Genomic DNA, 7,516 nt, shown 5'->3' with positions numbered 1-7,516 from the left:
AGTCATAAAACTGATTGAGAGTCAGTGGTTGCCTGTGTTTTGGAGCTTGCCAAGATGATTTATCTCCCTGCTGTGCTTATGAGTTCCAAATCAAATGCCCTGTATTTACTGATTTGCCTCTGATGCATCTAGGTTGACGTCATGGTTCCTAGATGTATCTTTACAAAGGGGGTGGCAAGTCAAGGAGGTACTGGGTGGTAGGGAATAGAGAAAAAGGGGTCATGCAGAACGACTGAACCATAGGAACTAGCCCCACTTTTGGCATACGGATCTAATTTGGAGGGCTTTTATAGAGCCACGTTTTCTATCTGCCTGCACAAACAAAAGGAATGTATTACACTCATAAATCTTTTCCCCCTCCTTCCCACAAAAGCCAAACAGAAGGCTGGGAGATGTGCACAAGGAGCAGAAGTGGTTTCCAAGAAGATTCAGGGAAAACAAAGCAGGAAAGAATATGATGCAGTGCCAGAATATATCATGCCAGGGTGGGTGTGAAAGGCTTGATGACAGCAGCCATGGCCACAATGGTTTGTCATTTTTTGCACGAGTCTTCAGTTCATGCTCTTCACACTTTACTCTTGTCCTCAGCCATGGCATAGGGATGGGGAAGAAATTGAATTTGGATTCCATTTTTACAGGAATGTACCTAACTCACACTTCCTGAAAAATATAGACAACACAGCCATCCTTCAAAATTCTCAGTTTTCTGAATTTTGCATTTATTAGGGGGTAGTGTGCAGGAAAAATGCATATGTTGATGCTGGGGGAAATTGCTTGCAAAGATGTCTATATTGGGCAAACTTGCAGGAAAAGTTGTAATTGGCTGATTGGTCTGTCCCTAGAATGTCCATAAGGAGCTCTTGCTTCTTATTTCGATAAACTACTGTTTAGTGCTATGTCTGAAACCTAAATAGTTGTTGCTTAACTGGCTTGGTTACTTGAAGGAAGCCAGATTTATAACCAGTGATTTGAAGTTTGCTCATTCAACTATCTTCAGTTGAGACTAAATAAAGTTTTTTCTGAGTTTGGGCATAAAAGTAAGCTGTGGTTAATCTAAAGTGAAAATTTCCAATCTCCTTCTCCTGGTTGCACAGGGGGAAGGGCACAAACCTAAGGTTTGCCTGTGATTGTTCCTCTAACCACTGTTTATAATTTCAGCCCAACCCAGCCATGGATTGCACAGGGAGAAATCTAGGCCCATTCTAAATTTTCCATGGAGATTGATGAATTGATGGGACTTTAAAAAAATATTACTAAGTATGGGCATGCTCTGGTAGCCCATGGGTTTAATTAAGCCCACCAGGCATCCTAATTTGACCCACGGGCCTTTTTACCACAGTCACACCCAGCTGTTTTGCACCTGACATCGGGTGTGGGTCAGGTTACGCTGATAATACACCCCCGATTGTTTCACTGAAAGCTAGGCTTGCCTTTGTTGTTGCTTTACTCTCAACTAAAAGGAACCTACAATAGCAGGTATAGAGTACTGGATACAAGGGTGAGCTGGGAAATCTCAGCTCAAACATAAAGTCTTCAAGTGCTCTTAGGCAGGTCACTATTCCCTCAAGGCTCAACCTCCGCTTTGTAATATGTGCATGTCAAGTATCTTCCTTATTAGAATGCTACATTTAAAAATGAACAGATAATGCTTTTATTGTGTTTTATATCATCTTTTCAGCATTAATTTTTTTAAAGAAAGCAACAGCAAGAAATAATGCTTGATCATGTAAACAACCTTTAAACTTTGTTTCTCAAAGATGCATAAAGATGGAAGCAGATGAAAATGAGAATACTCTACACTTCCTTTGCTCCAGTGTACGTAGCGTGTACCTAGAGGAATTAAGCCCTTCAGCAACGCTTTCAAGAATGAAGCAATAATTGTGCTTCCCTGAGAACTACTCAACACACAGGCTGGACTCAATCTCATTCCCATGACCAGCCTGAGAATTACAGTCCACTTCTGACGCTTTAACTCAGAAGATCAATCGAGCGCTGACCTCTGCTTTACCCCTGTGGATCTGTGGAGAGTTATTAAGAGTGATTAGTTAGGAATTACCCCACAGCAGTTTGCAATGATATTATTATTATTGTTCTGTCATGGCATAGACACACTGCACAGAACAACAGGAACAGGTTTCCAGCAAAACCCTTATCCTGGATACAGCCCAACTCAATGTACAGACATAGATTTGTTCCCATGACAAGCACCAGAGCTTTTGCACATCTTAGTACTGTTGAGTAAGCACAGCTTCAGGAGAACCCAGAAGACTGGAGGTATTGGGTTGGATCAAGACTTAGTCATGCTTAGAGTAGACCCTGTTCCATTGATTTCAATGGGTCTACAACTCTCATCATGACTTATGTCTGACTCTAACCCAATATAAGCTAGCAAATAGCCATCACAATAGGTCTAGGTCATGTTTAGAGTAACAGGCCAACGAAATCAATGGGACTGAAGTTAGTCCAAACTTTCAACTACCTGTTATGACAGGTCGAGTGTGCATGAAGATAGTCTCTAGATTACACAGCAACAACAATTTTATTATTCATGCCCTGCCCACCTGGCTGGGTTTCCCCAGCCACTCTGGGCGGCTTCCAGTAGAATATAAAAGTATAATAATGTCAAACATTAAAAATTTCCCAATACAGGGCTGCTTTCAGGTGTCTTCTAAAAATTGTGTAGTTCATTATCTCCTTGACATCTGAAGGGAGGGTATTCCACAGTGCGGGTGCCACCTCCAAGAAGGCCCTCTGCCTGGTTCCCTATAACTTCACTTCTCGCAGTGAGGGAACCTCCAGAAGGCCCTCAGAGGAGGACCCCAGTGTCTGGGCTGAATGATGGGGGTAGAGACGCTCCTTTAGGTATCCTGGGCTGAGGCCATTTAACTCCTCCATCCCCTGCATCTGACAATGTAACTGTCTGGAGTAAGATAACACTTTCGGCCTCTCTAAACTTCCTCTCTCTTTACTATGTTTTATGTGCAGAGCTGGGCAAACCAGTTTTCCCCTGGACTGCTGTGGGGAACCTGGGAAATGAAGGACCTTTCCCTTTTACTTACTTTTAAATTAGGGCCTTGCAGTGACTGTCGTACCAAGAAGAGAGCAGGGAGCAGGTAGGTTCCTTCTGATGCTTACTGAGTAGTCAGTGCTTCCAGAACAATGTCCCCTAGGAGTTGTAGTTCAACTAAGGGTCACTGCGATGCCCATGTCCCTTGGAAGTACTACTACTCCCAAGAGAAACTGCTTTGGAAGCTTTGACATGCTCCACTGCCATGGCACCATCCAAATGTAAAAGTAAGTAAAAAATGGAAGTTACATAGGTGGTATGAATCTGAGTCAGTGAAGGTTTAGGGAGCTCAGAGGTCTTTTAAAAGCTCACCTCTCCTTTGAGCCAGGCTCAAGTGAATTCTCATGTCAAGCCTAGTTATGTGACATTTCATGACTCTTTGTGGGGATATATTACACCATGTTGTCACCAAAGCTACAAGAAAGGAAAGATTAGAGTGGAAAGTGAGGACTTCTTAACCATTCCCCCTCATGCGGTTTTCCACTGAAAAAAATCACCCCCTTCCCTTGCATGTGGTTTTTATGTCCACTGTGAGGGGAAAGACAAGAAGTGGAAGGTAAAAGTAGCTGGGGAGGGGTGATTGTCAGTGGAAAACATGCATGAAGAGAAAAGGTTAAGAAGCTGATATAATTATAATAATAATAGTAATAATAATTTACATAATATCCTCTCCTCTCATGCAGATCTTCCATTTCAGAATGCAACTTCAACAGCTGCATTCTGTAAAAACAGAACCCTCTTCAAAAGTATAACAAACTACACTCATCAAGTAACCCCTTCTTGCAGTGGAGGCTGATGCATAAGGAGAGTAGAACACTGCCCCACTAAAAAAACAGTCATCCTTTGAAGTGTCCCCACATTTCTTCACATTTTGCAGTGTCATTCTGCAGACTGGTAATGTGTACAAAAATGTATTTGGTAAAGTGTGCATAAAATATTTATATTGGTGAAATATGATAGTACAGTGGTACCTCAGTTACAAACACCTTGGGTTACAAACACCTTGGGTTACAAACACCTAGGGTTACAGACTCTGCTAACCTGGAAGTAGTACCTCAGGTTAAGAAATTTGCCCCAGGATGAGAACAGAAATCGTGCGCTGGCGGTGCTGTGGCAGCGGGAGGCCCCATTAGCTAAAGTGGAACCTCAGGTTAAGAACGGTTTCAGGTTAAGAACGGACCTTCAGAACGAATTAAGTTCATAACCAGAGGTACCACTGTAATGATATTAATAATAGTAATATTAGTGACATGATATCAATGTTGGTGAAAAATAACGAAGCAAAACTGCATTATTAAGGAAAAATGCATTGCAAATATGTATGTATTAGGCAAAACGGCATATAAAAATGTGTCTATTAGAAAAAATTTGCTCTAAAATGAAGCGTTTGGTGGCAGCTTTGACCACATGCACCTCTGACATGCACCATTTGTGGTGGTGGTGGCCAACCTTCAGCGTGGGCTAAAAAGGGTTAGCCATCACATTTCCTGGATATTTCATTTGCTCATCCACATAATCTGGCATTTTGAGGTCTCCGCTTTCAATGCTAGATGCAGTTTTTAACCTGACAAGATGCTGAAATATGGCAACTCTTGCACTGTATGATGTGGCAAAAAAGAAATGAAAAAGCAGGCGAGTGCTGGTGGTAGAAGAGTCATTGCTATGGTGATTAGCAGCTCTTGCAGAGTAAAACTCTCTTGGGTATAATGTCATCTTCATTGCTGGAGTTGGACATTTTTCTGTACGATGATGAGTAATCACACAGGACCTCAATGTAAACCTAGAATGTGTCTCACTGTAGAGCTAGTTAAGCATGAGGATGTTATTTGGCAACGTGGCAGATTCATATTATCATATAAAATTATTGTGAAATCACAGGGACCATGTGAGAATCTCAGATTTCTTTCTTTGAAGAAGAGAAAGAGTCTGATCAGTCTTGCAGTGCAATCCTATGTATGTGTACTCAGACACATGCCCCACTGTGTTCAATGATGATTATTCCCAGGTCTAATTAAACAAACTAAACAAACAAAATATATTAAGGGTGTAGGAATCCCCCCCCAAGAAATGAATGGTGTCCATTTAATATTTACTGTTTTAATTATTTGTATATATTTGTATAAATATGTTTTGAATTTATTTATAAAGATAAAACTGGAAATAATACTATTACCAACACTATTATCAAGACATGGAAGCACAGCTACCTTTTCTTTTTTGTAGGCTGCAAACAGACTTCACTTTCACAAAGTCTAAAAGCATTTTTTTAAAAAGTTGAAAATGGAGACATTTGCAGTTCAAAACACAAAGGTCCAGGCTGGATATAATTCCCCACCACCCTGAGAATTGAAGCTGGTTGGAAGAGGGAGCCCTGTGCATGGTGTGTTCATCTCTCTTTCATCCCTGGCAAACAGATTTTGCAGCTTTTTCTATTCTTTGTTTCAAAAACCTGCAGATCCTGTTTTTAAGGAAGGACCATATCTCAGTGGTAGAGCATATGCCGTATTTTTCGCTCTATAAGATGCACCAGACCACAAGACGCACCTAGTTTTTGGAGGAGGAAAACAAGAAAAAAAATATTCTGAATCCCAGAAGCCAGAACAGCAAGAGGGATCGCTGCACAGTGAAAGCAGCAATCCCTCTTGCTGTTCTGGCTTCTGGGATAGCTGCGCAGCCTGCATTGGCTCCATAAGACGCACACACATTTCCCCTTACTTTTTAGGAGGGAAAAAGTGAGTCTTATAGAGCAAAAAATACGGTACTTTGCATGCAAAATATCTCAGGTTCAATCCCTTGCATCTTCAGGAATATATCATCATCACCATTATTTGCAGTTGGGGGAAATTACTGGTACTTTCAGAAACCCTGGAGAGCCATTGCCTGTTGGTTTGGAAAATACTAAGCTAGATGGATCAAGTGGCTGACTCACTATTAATCACTTTCCTATATTCCTTCCAACATCCAACAACAGGTGATAATGAGTAAAAACATATATATGCATATGCAAGGGCAAACTATCTGAAGCATCAGAATCAAGCCTCTGACTCAAATCACTTTCTGCCCTCTGAAAATCTGTTCCCCAGCCCCAGAAATAATCCAAAACGAAAACATACTACTCAAGTATTCCAACACTTGGCCGTCTTGAAAATGGATTTAAAAACACCCTATCCAATAAACATTGGGTGTATGTTTCTCATGTGAGATTCAGCAACTTGCCTATATATCCACTTTTGCTTGGTAATTTTTTCATCCAGGCTGTAAAAAAAAAAAAAATGTTTTGTAGCATTGGGCCAATGAGGTTTTATGGTAAGAAGTTGGAATGGTCTTTCTATTCAGAAGAAATCTGTGACTATTTACTAGTAATGCAGTTTATAGGATTGTCAGAGGAGTGCCATTAAAGCTGGATAACTGCAGAATGCAAGATGCTTTTCGGGGAGGTTTCATATCCTGGAGCCGTTATAGGATTAGCATAAATTACCGCTGTTTGCTAGGCTGTCAGCATGAGAACAAAACATCAGGTGGAAACTACGTGTTTAGGAAGAGGATGCAAAATAAGCAGGTGCCACTAGGGATGGGCAGATAAGCCTATTTCCCTTCTGAGTCATAAGTCTGTTTTGTCCCAGGTTTTGCCTACAAAATGAGCACATTTGTGAGCAAAATGAGCCCACAAAATGAGCACAGGCATTGCATGCATTTTGTACTCATTTTGTACACATTCTTCCTCTATAATATCAAATGTATTTCCAATGTATTTCCCCCTAAAATATGTATCTTGGTGTGCATTATTTTTTTTTTAACCAAGAGTGCCCAGGTAAGATCCTCCCTCTATTGTGTGGGCAGGTAATCCCTCCCCTACCTGGCCTGGTCTCCTTGGCAACGCTTCCCCCAGGTGGGATTGGACAACTGACTGAGGTAGGCGGAGACCTCCAGGTATCCCACCTGAGGGAAGGCAAAGCCAAGCCTATGCTGATGGAGCCGCTCCAGATCTAGGGGCTGCACGCGTCCACGCAAAGGGCGCCCCCCGTTTTAAGTGGGGAGCGGTCATTGCAGTAATTGGAGAAACACATAAGCAAGCACATAATCAGAGCACGCCAGGCACTCCTGTCTTCCACTGCCTCCCGCAGTTTGGTCAAACTCATGCTGGTAGCTTCGAGAACACTGTCCAACCATCTCGTCCTCTGTCGTCCCCTTCTCCTTGTGCCCTCCATCTTTCCCAACATCAGGGTCTTTTCCAGGAAGTCTTCTCTTCTCACGAGGTGGCCAAAGTATTGGAGCCTCAGCTTCAGGATCTGTCCTTCCTGGGAGCAAGCACTCAGGGCTGATTTCCTTAAGAATGGATAGGTTTGATCTTCTTGCAGTCCATGGGACTCTCAAGCAAGTAGGCATGTATATATATCTGCTTATAAGTTTGGGAGTGACAAATTAGGCCAGTTCTCTTCAAAATGCAGA

This window comes from Podarcis filfolensis (assembly GCF_964270895.1).
Source record: "Podarcis filfolensis genome assembly, chromosome: 4".
Taxonomy (NCBI): Eukaryota; Metazoa; Chordata; class Lepidosauria; order Squamata; family Lacertidae; genus Podarcis; species Podarcis filfolensis.
The sequence above is the reverse complement of the archived record's forward strand: the minus strand, read 5'-3'. Positions refer to the sequence as shown.